Source organism: Lonchura striata, chromosome 4 (genome assembly GCF_050655825.1).
Source record: "Lonchura striata isolate lonStrDom1 chromosome 4, ASM5065582v1, whole genome shotgun sequence".
Lineage (NCBI taxonomy): Eukaryota > Metazoa > Chordata > Aves > Passeriformes > Estrildidae > Lonchura > Lonchura striata.
The window spans coordinates 72837859-72863625 of NC_140706.1; the positions used below are offsets into that span (position 1 = coordinate 72837859).

At 35.5% G+C, this 25767-nt stretch overlaps 1 long non-coding RNA gene across 1 annotated transcript in view; it reads left to right on the top strand.

Moving 5' to 3' along the window:
- Positions 1–25767, top strand: part of LOC110468234 (uncharacterized) — a 92264-nt gene that overhangs the window by 38487 nt on the left and 28010 nt on the right. The gene's annotated exons all lie outside the window — the stretch shown is intronic.

Below are 25767 nucleotides of genomic sequence, written 5' to 3' on the forward strand. Positions count from 1 at the left end.
GGCAAAATACTTGCAGTTACTGAAGTCTCTCACAGTTATGATGAAATTCTCATTTTCCCTATAAATTCAACATGACTAAATATGTTGAATACTGCCACTCTTAAGGCTAAGAGTAATAAAAATTAGAAAAAAAAATGACTCAAATATAGATGGAATATAAGTAATGTGGTTCTCAACTTGTTCTTGTGCTTCAGACTTTTTGCTTGATGCCATTAATGACCTTTTAAGCCCTTTTCTAGACTCCTGTGCATAGATCCCATTGGTCTTTTCATCAGGGTGCACCTGTATCATAAACCAGGAGAGTTTTTGAGTGATACATTTAATGTAAAACTTTTAAATAGAGATGTTTATAAACTTTTTACAGAGATTTATGTCTCCTAATTCAAAGCTAAAAATAACTTTTCTTAGCTCTTTCAATGCCTGGATTTCTCATTTAATTCTCATTAAAGGAGAAATTAATTTCATTCATACAATAGAGTTTACACTTTTAGAAGAAATAAAAATTCCAAAAGCCCAGACACAGATCATTTGCATTGAATTTAATTGCTGAGATAATTAACTTCAGTAGTACTTAGTTCCCACTTAAATCGAAATTAAAAGTGCTTTGTTCCAGGAAACTTGAGACCAGTGACTTTGTGACAGCTGAAAGATGGTTTTCCTAGTTAGGGAGCTGAGAAGCTCTGAAGCAGCAGTGCCAAAATTTGTGGTGAATTGTTTTTTGGAGGCTGGTATGTCCCAATTTCATGGAAAGATGCTGTTCTGGCTGGCTGTGAACTGGGAAAAGCAAAGTGCATTCTGACAAGGACACTGTTAGGAAAGTAGGCAAATCTTCCCAAAACATAAAATTATTTTCTTACAGACAAATTTTTTAGTAAATTTTCATTGCTACATTTGGCAGCTATTAGGATAAAGCCCACAAATATCTGAGTCAAGCTTAGGTGTCCTAAGTGTAAGGACACTTAGGAGAAGAAGAATTTGAAGATCATCTGTGCATTCCTTTGGTCATATGCTACCTGGTATGGGTAAGGAGTTGCATTTGGGGAGATATGGCATGCTAGTACCAATTGTCAATAGAAAGTAAGATATCTTTTATTAATAGTTTTCTAACATTTTTGCTACTTAGTACCTACAAAACCTTATATATTCCTCTGAGACTGGAAGCATTGTACATTGATGCTCAAATAATGAAAATATAAGAGCTATATCAAAGTTGGAAGCTTTAATGGCCTGGATATTGTTTGGGATATCCTTTGGGATAAGCAGAGGGTTTCCTCTGGGGTTTTCTGCATGTGTTCCCAGTATGTTGGTTCTAAACCTCTAGTTCAGCTAGACCTTTTTATCAAGGAATAATTAAACTGTTGGAATGAATGCCAAGTGATCTTTAATGTGAACACTAAATTGGGTGAACATTAAAATTATATTTACCTCTCTTTTTTCATGGTCAATCTGCTGATTCACAGATTGAATCAGAGATATAGGACTTCTGAACACCATAGAGTTTCCTATGATTACATTGCTGAGCTCTTTTTTACGTCTCTGTCATAATTTGATGACAGAGACGCCCAAAAATATGAATACATCACTGCTGTTCATTTCTGCAATATTCCTTCTCCCAAAAATATGAATACATCACTGCTGTTCATTTCTGCAATATTCCTTCTCCTATAGGGAGTACAGAATGAAACTAGCTATCTAATTCCAAAGGTTCACACACTGCTGAGTCACAAGCCAGGAGCAGCAACTTCTTAAAAAATGCTTTTTTAGAATTCAATGTGACTACTTTACGACCCTAAGAATGTCAGCAAAAGCTATCTTAGCACTGGTGTTGTTTATTTGAAAATACAGTCATCTTAATACTACATGTATTTACTGCCTGTGCCTTTTAAATAAAATCAGAGCTTTTACAAAGAAACCAACGCCTTTTGAGATTTGGACAATATATGCAATATTTACTTTATATGTTTAGTCTCTCCCTCCCTCCCTTCCCTCTATCTCAAAGCAGTCAGTTATTGGATAGCTAAGTTATATTAAGAAAGCTATGAAAAATTGCTTCTATTTTTGTGGGAAATTACCTTACTACAACACATCAGATATTTATAAAACTACAGCATTAAAAAAGAAAAAGGGATTTTTTACAGTGAGCAGGAACGATGAAAAAGATATATGCCTTGTAAAGCTCACTATAGATATGAAAATAAACACCCAGAATATAGGCATGAGCTTACTAGAGAAATATAAATGATACAGATAATATTTTGCAGAGATCAACAAAATCCCAAATCTGATAAATTTTGTATTAGAAGAAAGATTAAGGCAACAAAGGGCAAGAGTACATTGAAAAACCATTTCTTACATTTAAACTAGTTGCAGAGTTTCATAAACACTTTCTAGTGAGTGACTTTCAAGGGTCCCAAGTTGGATAAAGGGCAAGTTGGATAAAGAACAAGAAGTTCTTCTCTTTTTAATGATCTTATCATCCTCCATCTATTTTATATCTCAACAAATAAAAGAAAGATTTTCCTATATGTTTTTTTCTAACATTGCCAGAGGTCACCTGCAACACTGCTGCTGAACATAGCCCCTCCTCAATGGAATACTTTCCCACAGGCATGTATCTTGTTTCATCAGAACTGAGCAAAGTCATGTTTTCCAAAAGAAGATATTTTTGATCGTACATCAGATTTACATTACTTAGGTTTAGGAAAGCACTCTGAAATTGATGGTTCTTTTCCTTTAAATTAAACAGGAGATTTTTCCCTGTCCACATTTTCTACCCAGAAAAGGCCTGAAAATAAATATCTTCCCAAATTTTCCTTAATTAATTTTATTTCTTCTGTGAATAAGTGTGCCATAACAAGAGCCAAGCTCTTGAGAGCAGTACCCTCAAACAAAGGAAGAATTATGCATTTGTTTGTGCATAAACATGTGCATTACTTCAGTCATCTAACATAACAAACCTCATCAAACTGGCATGATTTCAGTCTCTATAGATGTTTCCTTAAAAACAAGTAGGAAAAAAAACAAAAAAAAGTGGGAAACCATGTAGTTCTGATTAACAATCTGGCTTTGTAGAAATTTCAAGTAGTCCTTCTCTGAATAATTCTGATTAGAGGGAACACACACAGCAGTGAGCAAAGTGTCTCTCCTGGACAGAGGCTGGAATGGTATAGGGGGAAGAGTGGAGACACTTGTGTTTTGGGTTTGTGGCGAAGGAGAAATCACTCATATAAATGAAAAGACAGTTTGAAAGTTTCAAAATAATATTTGGTGCTAAAGGCCCACAGAATTTCATGTGGGCTTTACTTCACTAGGATTTTCCTTCCAGAAAAGTATTAATTTTTTTTTAGATTAACCTAAATATAGGATAAACACTGAATACACTAAAGGATGAAATCAAGGTTAATTAAAACATCTAAGTCTTTGATTACAAAAGTGATACTTGCAGTAGAATTAAGAACAAAATAACTCTATTGAATAGTTCCCTATTAGGTATGCTCAACCTTTTTTATGAGATCCTCAAAGAGTTTTTAATACCCTTTTTGTCTCTTTATTCTTATCCTCTTTGTTCCCTAGAAAGACAGAGAGAAAAGAAGGAAATGCAAACTGAAAGGAAAGAAGAAGGGAGTAAAAAAAGTCTTGGTACATTTATGCAAAATACCTGTCTTTCTGTGGGTAACCTGCTTCCATCATTATATACTTTATTTCCTTACTTTATGAGACACAAAAATATTAGCTATTTACAAGAATTTGGTGTAACAACTGTATGTAGAAAAGCAAAGTCAACACATATTGATATATTGGTATTAGTAATGTAGGATTTTCTTTCAAAGGCTGAAACAGAGGAGAACAAAATATTTTACCAGGACTAGGAGGAAAAGCTCCTAGCATAGCTTATAGTCTGTGCTGTCAGCTGCAACTCTGACTTTCCAAGAAAAGGGCTGTAACTGAGAAAGCCACATTTCTTTTTATCTTCCATTTTTTATTCTCTTTCCCCCTTTATGCGTAGTCCATCTTATAAGAAGACTGGACTGCAGTGCAGCAACTGGAGTAAAAGTACTGCCTCAGAAATATATTCTTTTCTTAGCAAGGACACTTCAAATTCTTGAGGATAATAGCGGAAAGGAAGGAGGAACAGGAAAGATTATTAAAATGGAGGTGTCCTTAAGATGGTTTTGAGGAGATTTCCTGGATGGCCCTGTTTCATATTGTCAAATACATTTCATGATGATGAACAATGTGCTCACTGCTGGAGGGCCACCTTAGTGACTTCCAGATCCAGGTTTTCTGAGGCAGGGATGGTTGGCAGGGATGAACACGCCCTTTGCCTCTCAGGGAATGGATGCTGCTCACTGTTCAGCTTTCTCCACGAGGGGCCTCAGTGTCTGGCTGTTCAATGGCTACAGGTGAAAGAGCTGTGCAAGAAATAATAGCACCACTGGTGCCCTGGATCTCTTTCCATGATCATGGCTTTAAAGGACAGGCGTAGCTGCCCTCACACAGTCAGTTTTGCTGGGATGCTTATTTCACATCACACCTTGATGATCAACAGCTCTGCCTTGAGTTAGAGCAGCACATATAAAGCAGGCTGGGATCAATAGTGTGAAACAGGGGGAATTCATTATGCTGTGTCTTGAAGTGAGCCTCCAGAGGTGTGCCAAGGACAGGTTGTTCCCAGTTTCCATGAGGACACAGGCACTGCCTTATGGCTGATGTGCTGAGGGGGGGCAGCCACAGGCAGGGATTTCCAACCCTGGGGAGAGGTTGCAGCACCTGGGGTGGTTCCTGCCAATGTGCTCATACACGTGTGCCTGAGAGGGGTGAGGACTATGGGGTGCCAGCTGAGAAAGGTCAAAAGCATCACCCATACGTTTCCACCTCACTGTGCCTTTGTGGAGAGACCCGTAAGACAGGCAGATTTTGCTGCTCCAGGTGTTGTCACTGGAAGATGGACACAGCCCCAAATCTTGGTCAGTGGCTTCTGCTGCTGCTCTCCACCCTTCTTCTGTCTCTCTTGGCCCAGAAGCAGCGGGCTCAGCCATGGGTCTGCCTGGATCCAGGGGCTGGCACACTGCAGGGGTCCTGCAGAGCAGGGAACCCCTCGGTTTTGGTGCAGGGAGATCAGGCTGAGATCACAGACTTACAGACTGTCCTGGTTTGAAAAGCAAAACCAGTGAGAGGCTCTAAGTCAGAAATACAATTTATTAGGAAAAAGGGAACAAAGAACCACATGCATACAGCAGCACAAAAGAAGAACCACTGACAGAGTTGGAGATACAGCCTGACACTCTCTGGCTGGGGCGGTGGTAGCAGATCTGGTTCTGTCCCAGCAGTGCTCCTGCAGACTGATGGAGTTTCCCTCTGGAGGTGCAGTGCAGAGAAGGTCTCAGCTGCTCCTCTTGGAAGAGGGGATCTCCTTGCTGTCTGCACAACCCAGCTCATATCCCTGATGGCATCGTTTGGCTCCTCCCTCTGGGTGAGCATCTCACAATAGAACGCTGTGATCTTATCAGCCATGTGGCTGAAAGAACAGCTCCTCCTGGAGGGACTTATCTGTGAGCCACGAGATAAGGAAGAAAGGGATTGCAGCTGGAGGTGGTAATGGAATACACCCCAATATTATAATCTAGGGCACAAACTTATTTCTGTCTCTTCCTGCCTGAAGTGGCTAAAGAGAAAACTGCTCTGCAGCAGTGTGAGCCCTTGAGATTGAGATGAGTGGGGGCAAAATATCTTTTGTACCGGGGATTTTCTTGCAAAAGTTTTGCCGTCCCTTCAAGGTGTCCCATTACCCTGCACTCATCAGGGGAAATCAAAAGGTGGGAGCCCTGAGTGTCCCTCACATTGAAGAAAAATGCCTGGCTCATGTTGGCAGGATGCACATGTATATAGACACCATCATTTAAATCCCAGCCCATTGCCTACACTGCAAAGATTACAAAGACTTCAGAAAACCCTCAAGGGATTGGGCTAAAGACCTTGGCTGTGGTCAGAAACAGAAATTGGCCTTGGGACCTTTCATACATGGGAACAGAAGAAACAAATAGGAAAAGAAATACTGTGTTTCTCACTTGCTTTTAGGCAGATGCTAGAAATGCTACAGCTTGAGAAGTGTCACATTTAGCTGTCTTCATTGTAATTAGCTGTTATTCTGTATTTGCTGAAAAGCTGGAAGTGCATTTTGGCAAAAGGGGCTGGGAGTACTTTTCAGCTGTTTCTTTTGCTGTACCATATTCTTAGTCAATTAATTTTTGTCTTTCTGTATGTTACAGCTAATAGTACAATATTATTAGAACAGTGCCTTCTCTGACATCTTTAGTATTCTAAAATTAAAAGTTATTAAAATGGAAAAGGCATTTTCCAATGAATTCTTCATTATCTTTTGTAGAAACAAGTGAATTAATTTTGAAATTCATGGCTCTTATTACACAAATGAATACTTTGTGTTGTTACTGTTTTCCTATTAATTCCAATAAATCTGCATTTGAATGTTAAAGTGGCTTTTTAAATTCATATTCAAAATATTATTTTAAGTTTTGAATTTAATAATTTTAGGGAAAATTTCTTAGAAGTTTATGAAATTAGCTTACAATATGGTGTTATGGATATAGACTATTTCAGATCATGGTTTTAGATGGTGAGCTTCCAGAAAAGCAGCCCCCTTTCTGTTCTTCTGGTGAATGCAGCATGGAAACGTACCTGATTGCCTAACTCTGCCAAGTTTAAAAACTGCTCTTGATCTAACAGACTTCCTAAGTTTCCATTAGATGAACAGGTGTGCATATAGATATTTTTGACACTGCTTTGAATAGAAATTGTACCTACACTCAAGACTGTTTAACAAGATAATACCAGAAAAAAGGAAATCTTAAAAATATGGGTTTAGTTTATTTTACTTATGTTTTACATACTTTTGGATTTTGGTTATACAAAAACAGAGGGCTGTGGTAATATTTTAATTTTCATTTTCCCATCTAAATTAGCTACTGCACTAAATTAGTTATATGCCAAAAGAGCTTCCAAATTGATATGTTTTGCTGGGGTGGCACTAAAAAAATGAAAGGCATTTAGCTCCTGAGACTTTTTTTTACTTGTTTTAAAAGATAAGGCAGTCTGAATATACACATTTATTGCTTACCTTGCCACTTTTTAATTTAATGAAAATTAAACATGTTTCATATTAATTTTCTCTCAAGTATGGTTAAGAAATCTATTTTCCCTGAAGTATAAGTTCAGTACACTGAAGTCAGTACTGTTCCTTCCCTTATAACAGACTCACAACTTGAGCTTTGTCTCTAACTGCAAGGAAATTTTTAGGAGAAATATATTTTCTAGTACTTTTTTTTTTGAGTCCAAAATTCTGAATGATGGGTTTTCACTATACATGAATATGTCCAATTTTTTTTTTTTTTTGTAACAGATAAAATCTCATTACATTCTTTCAAGTTTTCTGCTAAATTTCAGCAACACAAATGGACTGTGCTCTTTTTCATTCTAATTTGATTTTGATTGGATACCCCTGCTTGTCTTGATATAAAGTATTAAAATTCTTCACTTATCCTTGGGACAAAGTGTATGACCTTTCACTTTTCTTGCATTATTATTCATCCTTCTTTGATATCATTGGCATGTTATTTTCAGTGCTCTGACATTCCTGGCATTCTGCCATGTTCTTCATGCTTTTGACCCAGAAATGTTAGAAAGGGAGGCACATTTTCAAAGAACTTTGTTCCTACAGGAAAGGTAAACACATTGTTTTAAAAAAACTACTTTTCTTTTGCCCTTTGTGCTCCTAGTTTTCCTTGTTGTTCTTTTCCCTTTGAACAATTAACCTTAATGTATGTGGTCACTTGCATTTGACATTTGACTGATCAAAAGTCATCTGTATATTGCGGTGTGAGGTATAAAACCTGAGTTAAATCAGAATCTGTTCTTTTGTAGCACTCCAAACAACAAAGTTATTGAGATTAGTGAGATAAAAAAATAATTTCACATCCAATTCTTAGTATAGAAGTCCCTGATTTTTTGATACATGATAGACACATCTGAAAAAATCTGAAAACTATTTATGTAATCTATTTGGGTTTTTTTCTTCTGCCAATGGGAAAGCTCGGACTCTTTAAATAAAACCAATGGGAGCTGATTATTAACTGTGTAGTCCAGAGAGGCTTATTAACACATAGAACTTAAATTGGTGTTGGCATTTTTGATACCTAGTTCCTGGAAAAGATCCTAAAACTCAACAGTCCTGTTTACTTAATTTATCCATGGAGATATCAAGTTGTGCAAGGAAGGAAATGCCATGAACTGGCAAAGCTTTGCACACAATTTCTCAACAGAGACATGTTGGCTTTTCTACCAAATTTGGAGGTTTAGCCAACATGTACATCCAGTCTATGCCTAAGTGGTCATGCTAGTAATAACCTTTGTCAGGTGTGATAACCTGCACACAATAAAATTCCTGCTTCAGAGAGGAAGGAGACGATGTGCACTACTTGACTGTTTATAAATCTAGAGGCTAGAACATTGCTCAGCTTGTGGGTGGTTCACATTAAACTGCCTTTAGATAAAAATCTTTAATTTAAGACCCCTTTTGTTTTTTACCCTTCTATGTGTCCTGCACTACCTTTTCCTTGCTCCTTTTCCAGCAGCAGGAATTTTACATCCTTTGTGATACAATGAACCAGGCTGCACATAAAGGCTGTACACTGGTTCTAACCTCTGACCTGCCACTTACTAAATTCCCTGGCAAGAGAACTCCAAGACTTTAAATACTCACTGACTGAGATAGCATGTGCTCTATTTTCTGCATGAGTCAGTTTACTCCTGAGATAATTGAACGAGACAAAATGACAATGTCTCTTTTTGTGCCCATTTATAAGACAAAAAGCATTGAAAATAATGTCAGGGATTCTAGCTCTCAGTGGACTTACCTGTTTAAAACTGAGCTGTGGTGGACTTCTGAGCACAGAGGATCTGCAGGTGCAGAAGGAACCACAGATTTATGAAGGCTGGCACATGGGTTCACATTTCCTCTGCAATTTCTTGTAGTTTGTCCTGAAAATGTGTGAACACCACTTCCAACCAGCTAATGCTGGTTGTGATGGTGAGCAAGACTTAATATAACAGTCTTTCATCACATTTTCTCAAGACTTGAATGTCTAAATGAAGGCTCAGGGTGACAAATACTGTAGAGAAAATTCCAATATTCTATAGACAGCTTTAACATAAGAGGGCCCCTAAGAGGTCTTTTTAATGAATAGTGAGTGAACAATTTGTAGTGCTTGAAAGATAACTAAGCAAGTCTGACTTGTGATTCTACCTGCTCACATGAGAGGAAAGAAACCAGAAATGTATGGCACATTTTATGATTAACTGGTGGATTCACCCAACTCTATTAATTTAAACTAGTGGTCTAATAGAGACCAGTAGGGCAGAATTCAGACGCTGTCATGAATTGTATGAAACCTTGTTCATTTTTGCATCTGTTGATACTTTGTTAGCCTGGTGACAATTAGGACAGGATTATTGAATTCCTCTTTACATTTAGAGAATTTTTTTTTTGCAAGCTCAATAAATCTCTTATGGTTTTCAAAGATAACTATTTTTTGTAAGATTGACAAAATAAACCATATCATTTTTTATTCATCAGTAAGAATATCAGGATGATAAACCTATATAGGGTTTTTATTAAACTGTTTTCCAATCCTCCCTTTGATTGATAGTTTGAAAATCATTTGTATCAACTTCCTTGCATTTGCAGATAACATGCACTGAGAAGTCATACGGGAGGATTGTGACACACAGTGTTGCCAGCTCTTCTGACAGTAATTTCTTGTTCCAATAGTTATGAGATTTGATTACTGTTTTGCTGTGAGTATATTGCTCAAGACACTTTAGCAACAAGGAGTCTACTGGGGGCAGTCTCTAAAGCACTATTAAACACTCAGTTTCTTCCTCAGACTAAAAGGATAATTAAAGGCTATACTGAAATCTTGTGAAAAATAATCTCTCATTCCTGGTCACTTGAAGTAGAGTTTGAATGTCCTACAGTGAACTGATTGGAAAATACCTGTAGGTATGATCCACTTTTTGGAAGCTGAGGAGTTGTTTCATATCCCATCAGTTAATCGAAATAAGAGTATGGCTGGACTACAAGCCTTGACTTACAGATTTCAGAAAAAAAGATTTACAATCAATCTTTCATCACCTGGTGATGAAACTGGGGTTCCCTGCCTTTTTTCCCTTTCTTTAAGGGTTTCAAGTAGACAATCTTATCTTGAGGTAATTTCACACTTCTCTTCAAATTTTCCCTTCTTTTCTGTGGACACACACATTTAGGCTCTTGTCTTACCTTACACACAGAGAAAATTAGCTTTTTTAAAAAACTAATTTTTAAGCAAGTACCAATTACTTCTGCATAATACTGTCTTTTCAAAACTATTGCAGTAAAAACAGAGCATATTTGACCCAATCTTTTCACTTACATGATAGCTCTGTATTAATTCTTGTAATCTTTTTCTGATGAAAAGTGCCAGTGCACAAGAGTAATGAATATCAAGAAAATTATGTTTTAGTGTTAACTACAGGCTTGTAAAAGATCTTATTGGTGACTCTGTACATGGGGTTTCTTCCATAAGGATTATGAATCTGAATAAAGGCTGGTCTAATAGACAATGAAAGTTTAGTTTCTTTCTAACCAGCTGGCCATAGCATCACTTTTAAATAGGAAATTGAGATTATTTGTCTATTTTTAAATCTATTACTTAACACATTATCATTTCATCCTTAAATCCTTAGTAATGCTTTTCTTTCAAAAATATGTTCTTGGGATTATATAAAAGGCTAAAACATAATAAATATTTGAAAGATTCTAATTTGTCATTTTATAACTGATACTATATGGCATTTTCTCCAAAATTATGGAAAAACTATTGGAAAACAGGAGATGACAATCCTAATATTGTTTTCAAATAAATAAATTTTACCTGAACATCTTTTTACTTCTTTAGCTCTTTCAGATATATTGAATAACTCCATATGAAAAATAATTTAGATTTTGTGATCACTTAAATAGCTTTGCATGCATATTATTTCTTTAATTAATAGAAATGGATTTTTTAACACTTTCTTTATGGGTAAATCTATGATAATAATAATATGAATTTAATAAACTTAGCTGACTGTGCTGAAATCGAGAAAACAACGGAATTGATTTAAACTAAACCTACCATGAAAATATTTTATTTTTGAGTATTCTTCCTTCACATAGTAAACCAGAATTTTTGTAGATGACATTTTTATAGCATAAAATAAGCTTTGATGAGCAAACTGGTTGGATTGCTGAGAATGAGATGACCTAGCTGCTAAAGATTTCAGACACAGCAAATCATGTAACAGTATATAAAGCAACATGATACATACACACACACTATATATATATATATATATATATATATATATATATATATATATAAAATACAAAAATTATTGACCCATAGGAATAAAATTGTTTATAGGGCAGTGAATTTGACAGGGAGAGAGATTAGTCCCCAAAACACAGATTACCTTGGGTAGAAAAAAACACATTGGATTTTTTTTTTCATGGATCAACTATGTTTTCCATCACATGCTTTGCAGCTCCTAGGTTTATGACATGTCATTAGTGATAGCATTATTGATGGCATTGTTTCTTTTTATACAGGGGGCGTGTGATTATTACATTGACATTGTTATATTTTATATCAATTTTGCATGTTTTTTGAAAATAGCTGCTCGTGAAGTCAACACTGTGCAGCTTCAGAATTCATCATTGTAAATCCATTACACTTCCTTTTTTCCAGTCAGTTTGATCTCTCTGGGAAAGTATGTCATGCATCTTTATAAACAACATGTTCTGCTCTGTGGAGATGTGTGCTGGTAAAAAAAAAAAAAAAAAAAAAAAAAATCAACAAAACAGAAACAAAAGAAAACAAATATCCAACATGGGTTCCCCATATAAAAATGTTTTCCCGTTGGTGAGCTTTCTCCATAGTTATGCAAATTAAATTTGGCAAGATTTTTGTGACAGCAACAATGCATGTTGACAGTCGTGTCAAGACTAGAATCTGAGGTAATTATACTGTAGATTTTACTATATGGTGCCATGTCTTGATCTGAGACACAAAGTCACTCACAGTGAAATCCACCTGCTTATAAATATTGATGTTCCCAACATGACTTGTCAGATTGGTGATGAGTACAAGCCCTTTCTTATAATCCAGCAAATTATTGAACAACATAAGTTCACTGTTGTTTATCTTGCCAGCTTTGTTGTGATCAATTGCTTTATGCCAGATGTCAGCTGCCAAAGCAGCACATTGAAGTCATCTGTGATGAGCAGTTTGCCTGCTACAGGATCATTGCCAGTGTTGTACTGAAGGCTGTTGAACTTTTTATTCCCTTACAGAATTTGAGGCTTTTTTATTTCAACTTCCAGTGGCAGCACTGTTGAACTTGCCACATAATGGTAGTAGCACTGTTCTGAAATTCCTGCTTGGTTATGTTTGATTTTGGTTTGTTGTTATTTTTTTACTGGGCTATGTAACTTTATAACTGCAAATTGGGCAACATTTTTTGGCATTTTTGGCATCCAGAGATGATGAATTCAGCTGTTCCTTCCTGCAACCTCTCAGTACCAGTATGGCTCTACAGTCTCCACAATACCCTTTGCTCCATCAACAGGGTTTTTTTTGTTTTATCCTTCACTCACATTGTTATGGGAATGTTAATATTGATCATTTGAGCTGACACCAACTCGCTTCAGTTTTCAATAGGATCAGACACATTTTTGTGCAATTGTCTCAAACCTGGTTTTCTTTTGCTCACAAGGTGTCCTGGCTTGTAAGATCAGCATGGATTCTATTTACCACCTGTTAGAGGTTGGGCAGTTTTCTTATCTCTCCCAAGAACAATGTCTCCCTCCGAGGAGAGATCTTCTATTAATGGACCATTGAATGACTCACTGCATGACTGGTAAAGTTCCATCATCCCAGTGTGAGATGCTCCACCCAGAGGGAGGAGCCAAGCACCCCTACCTGCATAAAATCAGCATTTTTGGGGACACCAGGGCAGCCCTTTGCTGGATTCCCCGAGGAGCAGCTTCTTCCCTGCTGGATCCCCAGAGGAAGACCAGGCCCAACTCCTCCATCCCCAGACCTTCAGAGAAAACTCCACCCTTCTCCAGATCCCCACTCCAGCATCTTTTAATCTGCCCCTCCAGGAGGAGCAGCCACCATTTCACTGGACTATTACCAACACCCTGACTCCTCAGGGTGTCAGGTTTCTGACTCCATCACTAGTTTTGTTTGTACTTATTACTTTTTTTAAAAAAAATTTATTTAGTTTTTTTCCTATAAAGAACTGTTATTCCCATTCCCATATCTTTGCCTGAGAGCCTTTTAATTTTGAAATTGTGGTAGAGGAAGGGGGTTTACCTTTTCCATTTCACAGGAGGCTCTTGCCTTCCTTCACAGACTCCTCTCTTTTCAAACTAAGACACAAGGCAACCTGGTTGTACTTGATTCATGCCTTCTTTTAAAACATATCCGAAAGGTTAGCAGTTTCTGAATTCAAAGTTTTGTTAGTAAATATGGGAAGCAGTGTCGAGGATCATGAAATCTTATCTATTCTTCTATCCAAGACTGAAGGTATTGAAGGGCAATTTATGTTGTTCAGGAACTGATACACCTAATGTGACTGGAGATTTTAGGAATATATACAGGTTAAAAAAAGGTAGAGTAATAAAATTATAAGGAACTGGGGTCATTGAGTTGGACAGTGGACAGGGATGAGCAAAATTTGCCGAGTACTCCTCCAGAGCAATTCTTTCAGCAAGCACTATAATGAACATTTTAGCTGTCTCCTAGGTCATATGAAATATTCCTCATTAGCACACAGACTGCTGAGGAAAGCTGCTGAATGAACCACCTGAGTTATTCTGCTGTAATTCTCCATTGTTTTACTTGTCTGTGTCACTGATGATTACTTGGATAAGGAGTTAGAGGCTTCCTCCTCTTCCCTCAACTAGAAACAGAAGGAAAATTCAGCAGTAACTGAGAGGTGCATATGACTTTGTTAAGCCCTACCAGCTTTTAGAGACATGTTGTTCAACATATTTGAACATTCCCTTCTAAAATATTCCCATTCCTTTTTTTAAAAAAGTTATCCATGGCTCTATGAGGAATAAAATTGAGGATGATATGACTACAGAAAACTGATATCACTACTTTCTAAGTTTGTACATCCAAATATCATAATTAGACTGTTTTTTGTTGTTTCTGTGAAGGGCTTTTTGTTACTTTTTTTTTTTTCAGTGAGCATTGCATGCTAACCAATAAATATATATATGTATTTTCTGTGCATCTAATTTTCATATCACAAGCAAGTTCGTCATTAATATGAAACACGGTGGTAACCAGCTTCTTGTTTTAAAACTATATGTGAATTGAACGGTGTTAGAGAGAGAAGGAAGACTCACTGAATCTTGAACTAAGAGACCAGCGATTTCTGACAGGTCATTTGGTGAGGCTCTCAAGTTTAATATTTCTATAGTACTTCTGAAACAGAGTAGTTCTATTTAAAATTTATTGTGCTCTTGTTGCTATACCAAATTTTCTTATTTTGAAATGATATGGAACTTATTGGCTTAAACAATTATGTGTTCATATGTTAAACATATATGTGTATACATATTTATAGGTGAAATAGTTCAACTTTCACACTAAAAGATAATGACATTTTAATGCCATTCAGCTGAACCAGTTTCTGTTCAGTGTGAAGGCATAATAAGTGAACAGAATAAATTTGTCAGAAATAAGGCAAAAAATAAGTATAATATTAAATATAATCTTAAATCTTTCTGGCATGCTAAACTGCTAAGAGAAAATAAGATTCAATGTCACAAAACCTGTATCTGCAGGGAAAATTAAATATTTGATTAGAGTTAAAATCAATGGAGAAAATGTATATATACACTTGGAAGAGAATCCATATCTGTTCCTGTATATTTTACATATGATACATGGGAACCCAGAGAAAAATTGTCTATTTAAACTGTCAAACTTAAATTATAGAGATAACAATTTCTGAAAGCAATATGAAAGCTTCAAGAAATAATATAAAATCCCAATAAATCCTCTGTACTCCACATGTGAGTCCTTCTACTCAAGAAAGAAGAAAGTCTTAATGCCAGTGGCTACTTCCTTCCAGAGAAATAACAGAAACAATTTTCCTGTGATTTAAAAAAAAATAGAAGAAAAAGAAAAGTTCATTTCTTTTCTCTGAATGACGAACTGAGACTGAGGAAGTGGTTTAAGAAATATAGTTGGAATTAAACAAGATTCTGGGCCTTTTTTCTATTTTTTTTTTTTCTATTCCTATATGTTCATCCTATTCCTAGAATTGTTCATCCTTAAAATTGTACCCTAATAAGTTGAAATGACCCGTGGTGGTAGTATGGGGAAAAAAAACTCCCAAAACGTGGGAGGGACTTCATGATTGCAGATTTCTGGAAGGAAAATTCATCAAAGTTATAGCCATGAGAAAACTGTTTCTTGTGGAGAAGTCTCCATGGCATGGCAAGGGACTCCTCTCCCTGAAAGAACTGAAAACTCTTTTAGAGGTGATAAACTGGCTGAAAGTCCCAGGTTTTGTCTCTTGATGTTGTCAGTGAGAAATGAAAAAAGGGTATGGGGGGAGGAGGTGTGTTATGAAGGTTTATTCTGATTTTTATTCTTTTTATTTTAATTCTTTTAATAAAATCATCTTTATACCCTTTAAAGTTTGAGCCTGCTTTGCTCTCCTCCTAATTCTTATCTTGCAGCAGAAAATGACTAAATAATTCTAGTGGGTCCACTGATGATTTGGCCAACATTAGACCCACTACACACCTGTATAGTATAAACACAAAATCTGAAACCTGTGAATCAGAAATAGTAGCAAGTTTGAATGTGTTGCAGAAGTACTTTGTGGTCTTGAGCCACTCAGTGGCATAATTTATTGAAATGTCAATTTAAGTAGAATTGCAGTAGTAGCTCAGGTGCTCTGATCTGGATTTATGAATGTGTTGGGCAAATGGCTGCATTATTTTGTACCTGATAGATTGCATAAACAGTGGAATTTTCAGCTCCATGATCATCTCATTTTCACTACTTTCTCTGACAATTTTGGGTAATGTGAATCTTTCCATCGAAGTAGATTCAATCAGACAAAGTGCTTAATCTTTCTTATTGATTTATTTAATGAAATTTCAAATTAATATTTCCATTCAAGTATTCATAGTTGAAGTTGAATCTCAGTTGAAGTTCTCTTCAATTGCAGTAACCAAATGCACAATACACATATTCTGACAAGACCATTTAGTGATAAATAAATTTGCCACATATTTGGCTGTTTTATATTTCTCTAGAATATTAGGAATATTTGCCTCAGCAATAGAGGCATAATGTGCTGAAATATCACAAATTAATTATAGTATCTTTTCTGATACCATAAGGCAAAATATATGCAATAATAAAAATCTGTGAGGTAACATTTCCTGGTCTATGGAGTCAAAGTTTGTACAAAACCTCTTTCTCAATATTTTTCCAGTAAAGTTTCCTAATAGTAGCAATTCATTTTAATTTTCAGAAGTTTAATTCCCAGCCATAGCATTCTGAACATATGCACTTAAGAACTACTAAGTGAATATTCTGAAACTAATTCTGAATAAGCCCTGATAGCAATTAATTCAATGGAAGGTAGAATCCCCTTAAAAATCCAGGTGCAATTAATCACTGCTCTGATAGAGTAGTCAATGCTTTATGATCTTTAGATGTTTTATGGTAAGGTAAAATCATCTCTACATTTTATGGAGATATATCATCCTCATTTACAAAAAAAATATAATGCAGTACTTTTTCACCTGATTCAACTAAACCAGCTGAATGATCTTGAAATTCAAGTTAATTGATTTATAAATGATCTTATACTGACAAATGGTTTCTGTGGAACTGGGAGACTTGGTGTAGTGTCAGCATATTTTTTGTGAAGAAAAGGACTTTCTCTAAATGAAGACAAACTAGTCTTTGCACTATCATATTACAACCACTGGGCTTTTTTGTTTGTTTGTTTGTTTCCTTTCTATTTGAAGCTGTGTGAAGTTTTTTTACTTATCTTTCAAGTAAGTTTAAAAGAGTCATAGTAGTCTTTTGTAAAAAACCGTCACAATAGGAAAGAACAAAGAGATTATTAACCAGATTGTCTACCTTGTTGTTACAGAGATGTATAGGACTATTCTCTTCACCTATAACATCTATTGGTACTGGCAAATACCAGTCTAAATTTCAAATGGTTATGACATTTCATATTCCCTGTAATCCTTCAGTTTCTTTAGAAATCTGCTTTTGTTCTATGCATGATTTCGTTTGTCCAATGAAAAAGTCTGACCATACTCACTTGTTAATCAGAAGATCATAAAGATCATTTCTATTTTAGGGTGTTAATATGAGAAATTGCATATACATGTGTATAACTTTATGTACAAGTAATAAAAATTATTTGCTACAAGGGACTGTAATTTATTTAAGACAGTTTTCCAGTCTGCTCTGAAACAGAATGTACCTTATAGTACATCTGTGGAATTCCATGCTCAGGGAATTTTGTTGGTTCCAAACAATTATATCACCTTGGAGATAGAAAGGTGTTTGGTTAATTTTTGCTTTTATGAATATGTTCTTCTGGAATACTTCTGCTGTTTACTCTTTGTTAAAATCCTTTTAAAAACATTTAAAACGACCAACCACTACCTCCTGTGCAAAAGGAAATAAAAATATCATTACCCTGATCACATCCTTTTACTTTTGCAAGATAAACTGGATGCTCTTGCTGTCCTCAGGAGTGTTTCCAAACATGTCTGTAGGAAGAATACAATAATATATTGTGGCTTAATTTCTCACTAAGGCCACTCTTGCCTTGCCAAACTCCTAGAAAGAATGAATGCCTATATAGAGAATATAAATTATCTTCTAAAACTCTTCTCTAAGGCTGTGAAAGAATCTGACTAAGTTTCTCCAGTTTTCCAGATGAGTATTATAACCATTAGCCTGAGGGAATTCTGCTTTTAGAAATACTTTTAAAGGGGTGCACTTCCAGCATGGAATTATTCTTTCAAAGCCTGTTTTTAGTAGAGGGCTCATTGCTATGAATACTGAATTCAAGATGGTATGAAAGTGCTTAGTTTTGGCTAGATTTTAAGAAAAATTCCTCTCAGTGGTGTTTCCTCCAGACAAAAATAACTCCAGATTACAGCTGGTTCCTGGATTGCTTTGGCTGTGAAGAAATTTATGTGGTATAGAAAATCAGACTGAGACTGTGTCTTCCCAGTTATTGTTCACTCTGTAGCTCATTGAAGGAAATCTAAAGTTGTTTTTCATTAATTCAATGGCATTTCTACAACTTGCATAAAAAACCTTTTGATTTCTGGTCTATTTCTTGGTCTCTTCTATGGCCAAAAATATAATATTATGAAAGGGATGAGGCATTTTGTTTTATTTGAAGAATCTGTACTAGAAACAGAAAAGTGTTGATAATTTTTGTTGTTTTTCAACATGGGCATATTGAGAATGCCCCACTCCAGGCAGACCACTCATCCATCTAGCACAGTGATCAGTGTCCAGAAGAAACGCCAGGATTCTCTTGCTCTGTCAGCATTGACAGCAGTTGTGTTAGGGATATCTGAGGGACTGACACACAAATCCTTTTTGTATGTCTGTTGTCCAATCATTTAATTCATATGTTAACCTGCTGTGTGCATGTGTCTTTGTGTCTACAAATTCTACCACCTGCTCTGGTGAAGAAATATTTTCTTTTATCTCTCTTCATCTGATCCCCTGCTACTTTTATCAAGGACACACTTGATCTTGTATGCAAGCACCAGCTGTGCATAAAATGCCTCTTGTCATCATGATTTTATAAATATTGGTCTACGTTTCCCTTTCAAACAAAGGACCACCAACCATATTAGTCTCGTACAGCAGCTGCCCCATGCCTTTGAGCTCCTTCTCCAATGCCAGTAGATTCTTCCAGAAATGGAATGCCAGAGCCACATGCAGTGTTTATATGTGGGTTCAGTCTTATGTGGCAAGAGAATGAAAAATTTTGTGCTTTTCTCAATATCTACCATGTTGATGTACAGCATGTCACTGGCTGCTTTGCCAAACAGCCAGTGAACATTTGAACATTCAGCTGATGAATTCCAAGGACTCTAAAAAGTGATTAAAAAAATCTCTTCTGAAATGCAACAGCTAGTCCAGTTTTTTGGAATTTATTTTGCTTGCATAATATCTCATTTAATTTTTCTCATAAACAAATAATTGGCAACTTGTGGTGTCTGGTAAAAAGAATTATGAAAAAAATATTTCAGTTGATGTTATTCTTTATTCATTTAAAAATAACCATACAATAAAATAGTGATAGAGTTATAGTGCTGGTACAACTTGGAGTAATAGTTTGGATACTTTCCTGTGAATTAATTTGCACAAGTAGAGGATAATACAACAGTAATTGTGCCTTGCAGAACTACATTTTTTTTTTTGTTTATCTGTGAAAAATAAATGAAGACTGATCAAACATTCCAATCAGCTGAAAAAAAATCAACTGGAAAAGGCAAAAGAGAGACAGATTGCATTCTCAATGAAATAAAAGATTGTATCACCAGGGAATTTTTTTTTTTTTACCTTGCAAAATAGGAAACAAAAAATTGGAAAGAAGAGGATGAAAATTAGTATATTGAAAACTATATGTTAGTATGTTGAAAACATTGAAAACTATATTAGTATATTGAAAACTACGTTCCAAGTGGAAAAAATAATAGAAAGGGTGACTGTTGCACTCTGCTCCTTTTGAGGTCCTGTTTTGCTTCTCATGTGATCTCTTTGGGCTTATGTTTGACTTCCTCCTGCTGAAGGTGATATGGATCAAGCCTTTCCTTGTGTTAGAATTCACTGTTAAAATCCTTTGCCCCAATTAAGGTACAAACAAGAGCCAATACCAGTTCAGCCATACAGACTTTATTTTATACTATTAAGTGTACACAGAAGGGAGAGAGTGGGAGGCAGAGAGAAAAGGAGTGAGGTACTGTGAGCAGAAGATGAATCCAGTAGTGTCCAGTTGGTCCTCTGTGCCCTGGGCTTCTTTGGGGTGGCAGACAGTCTAACCATATTTACTTAAGAGCTACTCAGAGGCCTGAGAAGACATAGAAGAATACTTGTTTTATTTAGAGGAAGGAAAAGGCAAGATTCTTCACAATTCAGAATTTATCAACAGAACATATTCTCATTTTTTTTTGTCATAGTGGAAAGCATGTAAAAAATTTATGTTTCCAGAAAGAACTTTTTATTCGGTTTCTTAAAACTGAGTGTGAGGCTTTAGTTAGTGTCAAAATGTCAGTGCTCTCTATCATGAAATTCAGAACAGCAGATGTCATCTAAGACTAAGGCCCTGTGATAAGTGGTAGATCTTTGTGTTTAATTAAATATTAATTGTATTAAAATTGATAGTGTGGTACCTTTCAAATTTTTTTCTGGATATTTCTCTAATATTTTGATTGTACTGACACAGTCTGCTCTATTTATTCCATGCTTCTTATATTTTTCATTTATGAATGAAATATGTAGAATGCTGTTCAACTGTTTAGTGGAATTAAATTGGGTTACTCAAGATCAGGTTCTCTACAGATTGATTCAGATTCTTTGGTGTATGACGCATAGTGCCAGCTTCTGACAGCAGACAATTTTCTCCTCATTTAAGGTTCTATCAGCTCATTGCATTGTGCCCTTTTCCATGTGCCTCTTCTAAATATTCTTTCATTATATGACCATGGAACATTATGTTACCTAGCATACATTAATATCAAGGAATCATCCTCTTCTTTGCCTGCAAATGTCTACAGGGATGGTTTGTTTCTTGGATGTACATAGTCCTTTGAATGATAAAATAACCCTAGAGTGAACACAAAACTTTCAGATAGCAATATAATTAATAATTTCTTGCCTGAACCATCAATAATGCACTACCATTGCTCTAGTTTCTAAATATGCTTGACTTTATCTCTGTTTTTCATGTCTACTATGCTCAACTTTTGATTCTTGACTTGATGGGATTTTGAAACCTGTTATTAACCTTTCTTCATTGGTTATTTATTCTGTTCCTTCCAGATCATCTAGTGTGTGAGGAGCAGAGAGAGTCAGAGGCTTGAATTCTTGCAAAGGTTCTTGTTCTTTGCATTAGAGTCAGCACAGGGCTGCTCTCTCTGCGACCTTTCTTCCTTTATTACAGTCTGTTCTGCTTCTCAGCAAGGTAGAGAGATGCTGTTGCAATGAGACATTAAATTTGCTTGGCTTTTATAGCTTGTCATCCATATATGCAAAGCTTAGTGAACTTCAAATTCCAAATTTTCTTGTCTCTAACAGTCTGCTTTGCTGCATCTGTGCTTGCTCAATACTTATGAATTAAGGCATGCTGCCCTAAAGGGATTTGGTCAAAGTTATGATGCAGCTTTATTATTCCCCCTGCATACAATTCTTTCTCAATCTTACCATTACTTCATTGTAATGCACCCCAAGGCCACTTTGGGTTGCTTTGAAGAGCCTTGAAAGACAACAGTATAAACATTAGCAATTCATGTGAACAAAACATTCTAATAGCTATGCTGGAAATATTGAAATATTTACTGGAAAACAGTGGAGATGAAACATTTCTTTACAGATTCAGCACTAAAGAAAAATCAGTAGGCTGGTAAAACCTTTGCTGTTTCAGATCCTCTGAAAGAATCTAAAATATATTGTTTGTTCTCTGTGCTGGTGATACTATAGCAGCAATTAAAGAACAATGAAAAGAAAGCAGAAAGCCAGCCTGAAATTAAATATTTCAAACACTTTATTCCAAATGAGTAAAAATTAAGAAGCCATAAGAATCATATAAGCAAGAAGGCACAAAAGTGAAAAAATAAACATTCATTTAACAGTCCTTATACTAACACATCATAATTCAAAATATAAGTGACTGGGGAAATATCAAGGCTTTACTTTCTTTTTATGTGAGAGTTTCTTACAATTGCAAGTAATATTACTTGCAGATACTCTCCATATTTTTCAGTAATTGCTGACTGTCCTGTACAAAATCTGTATCTTTATTTTTTCCCCAGCTTCCCTGCATAAGCAGAATATGGAAAGACTTATGCTTTGGTATACCTAGTGTTTTTCTGCAGCACATACTGCAGGGTGGAAAAAAAGACACACACACAAACAGAACCCAAAACCAAACTATCTTTGATAGGACTTGCAGTGTCAAGATTAGTTATCATGCTGTAAAGTGATTAAGTAGTATATCATCATGAATCAATACCTTATCAGAGCTATCCAAAACCCCTAGAATCAAACAGTATAAATGGCAGAGTATAAATCAGGTTACTGGATTTCCAATATGCTATAGCAAATAATTACTTTTGAGAATAATGTAACAAAACCCCTTTCATATGTGCTGTGCTTATATTCCAATGTAACATTTTTTAAGAGTAATCAATTTGTTCTGGAATTCCAACGACAGTAAACAGAATCCTGTCATTTTTATGAAAAAATCAGAAAGCTGAGAGAGCTGAGAATTGAATATATGAAGCTCAAAGTTCTGTTTACTAGAGCTTCACTTTGGAGAACATTTGCAACAGTGATATCAGATGTTGTGTTGTTCCTGTAACATTTCTGCCTATCTTACCAAATATTTAATGTATTGAATGACCTGTTTCTCAGAAAGTCATAACAGGACAATCCAGAATGGGAAGAAAAATCATTTGCAGAACTTCCTACCAATGAAGGGAGTGTCAGATGTTAACTCATCATTCATCTGCTTTGCCCCAGCTGAAAAAAAATACCATGAGATAGTTGGTTTAATTATCTTACAGGTCTTTTCAACCTGATTTATTCTATGATTTTTTTCCACCTTTAATTTATGGTAAAGGAGGTAATGTAAAGACACACAAAATACAGAGTAATTGCAGAAAGAAGGAGAAAAGTGACAGAGGGTTATAAAAAGTTCCTAAAAGAGAGGTGAATGCACCACCAAAATTAATGGTGTTATTAAAAAATGCTTAGTTTTTTAATAAGAAGTTATTAAAAAACTTTTGTGGGTCTCAAATGATCAAGGGGCATATTATATTTTGAGGTTCTGCCTTTGCAGCCTTTTGCAGACATGTGATGTTTGCACATCATATTAGCAGCATTTAACATCTCATCAGCAGCATTAAAATCATTGTGCCCATTTTCAGCTTGGTGTAAAGCATTCTGTAGGGTTTTCTGGTCATGAAACATCTCCCTCAGAGCAACAAATTTCAATCTCTTGAAATTTCTCTCTCTATGGAAAGCTAAGGTGTCCATATTGCTGATCTCATCTGTCTGCAAAGTACATGGTTTATATAAAAGGAGATGCTTGTATGGTAGGGTTTAAAATCAATAATCGAGTTACATAATTGAAAACAAAAGGTTACAAGTAGAACCAATATCACTAGCGTCTTGTTTGTTAGTTATAGAACTGGACTTTGCTCACTTAATCTGCTCCCCAAGTACAAAAAAACCCCAAAAAACCAAAAAACACTAACAAAAAACCCCACCTAGGATATTTGGCTAGCGCCATCAGAAATGCTGAATAAACATGTTGTTCATGGCAATGTTCACAACCTAAAGAAAGCCTGTCTGCCTGTCTGCCTAGATGTGAATAGTCTGTAAGGTTTTGGCTTCCTGTAGCTCTAGAAAAGATACTTGAGTTTCTTTCTTTCTTCTATTTATTTTTTTGTTCTTCGGTTCTATCTTAAGCTTTCAGCATCTATAATTTCATTTTCATATATAGAAACTCTGCTACAATCTCCTCAGTTCTAGATACCTTTCCAACCTCCTGTTTTTTTTTTTTTGCCTTTTGAAGTATCTGATGCAGTCGTAATTGCTATGATTTCTACCATCCTTAGTTTTGAAAGTTGTGGTTGTAAAAACAACATCACTGTTCTTGAAGGGACTGTTCTGGTGTTTTATTCCTCTCCCACCCAAACAAGTGCTCCTGTATGAGACACACCTTTGCAAGAGCCCTGATGGTTGCTGCTCTGCCACTCTCCCTGGAATATCCATTTCACACTCCACAGACTAAGTGTCAGCTGCTATTTTATTCATTATGGATTAGGCACATTTATTCCATTACTACAAAAACTGTGATGGGTTACCAGGTGTCAGTGGAGAGTGGCAGTGATGTGTCTATTAGCACGTTGTCTTGCTTGGACCTGGCTGTGGGAGAAACTTATTTCTCATAACCACCACGAGCTCATCCCCAAGCACTTAAAGTTTGCTTGCTGTGATTGAATTTTTATTAAGTAGACATCATTACAATTAAAATAACTATTCGAGTAATTCCTCAGCAAAACTGTTAGCAGAATCAACTTCATAACTAATTGGCCACTGGAGATCATTAGTGTTGTATGAAATTGTTGTCTGAAAAATAATACTTTCTTTGTATGTTGAAAAGCAGACACCACAGATTTAGATAAGTGCAAATTTTGCCTAGTCTATGACAAAACTATAAAAAAATGAAAAGAAATAGTCCTTAAATTGTAGGATAGAACACATTCATACAAATTCATAAAAAAGGAAAATATCAAAGCATAAAGGAAAGATGCAGAAAGAGGAAATGAAAAATAAATTGTATTGATTCCAGCTATTTGCTATAATATCTCTTAGTATGTGTGAAAAAGTTTCTTATAGCAACTTCAAATACATATTTAAATAACTAGGAAAAAAAATTACGTAAAAAATAATCATCCAATCATACACCATTACGATGAATAAACACAGTTCTAATGTTTCAAATAGATTTTATAATCGATTTCTGATTGCACTGACAGTTTGATTCTAAGTTTCTGTGAACATTTTTTAATTCGGTCTATCATGCCACCATTATTTTTACTGGATTTTGTTTATTTCAATAATAAAGGTAAAATTCCTAGGAAGTATTTCAATTAAAAATGTACCAACAGTAGAATCTATGATAGAAATTATTGATTTGCCACAACATATGGAAAATTCTACTTTCTTGATATTACAGTGAAGAATATATTCTTTTTGTAGCCATCTGCTAGTCATGTAGCTTAGTACAGATGGCTTGATTTATTTATAGAGTAAAAAGTGGCTATTCTAAAAAATATATTGCATTGTATGAGAAAAAACTAACATAATTTAGTAATTATATAGCTTTTAATTTTATAAATAGTGGTTTAGGAAACTGTCTAAATTGTTCAAGGTACCAAACAAAAAATCATGGCAATCACATGGTTTTTAAAGTGTTCTTAAAGTTGCAAACAGTCATAAAACCCTTTTACTATCAATATCAGACTCTTTGGAAAAGGGCTAGGAGTGTTGTGATGATTTATTTTATGCAGTAATATGTGCTCAAACGCTGTAAGTCTGACAAGAGCACTTTTGTTGTGAGGAAACTGCTATATTCTAGGAAGTTGCAAAACTTGTGTGAGTTTCTTGCTCATTTAGCAGCTCTCTGCCCAACCACTGTATTCAAAAACTAGAAGTTGTCCTCAGTTATAAGAGATGGTTGGGAGAGTTCTTGTCTTTCATAAACAGCTTAACTTTTCTTTTTGCCTATTACTTTTCAGCATAATGACCATAAGATTTTTTCTGCTCTTGATAAATGAACAAGAAAATGGAA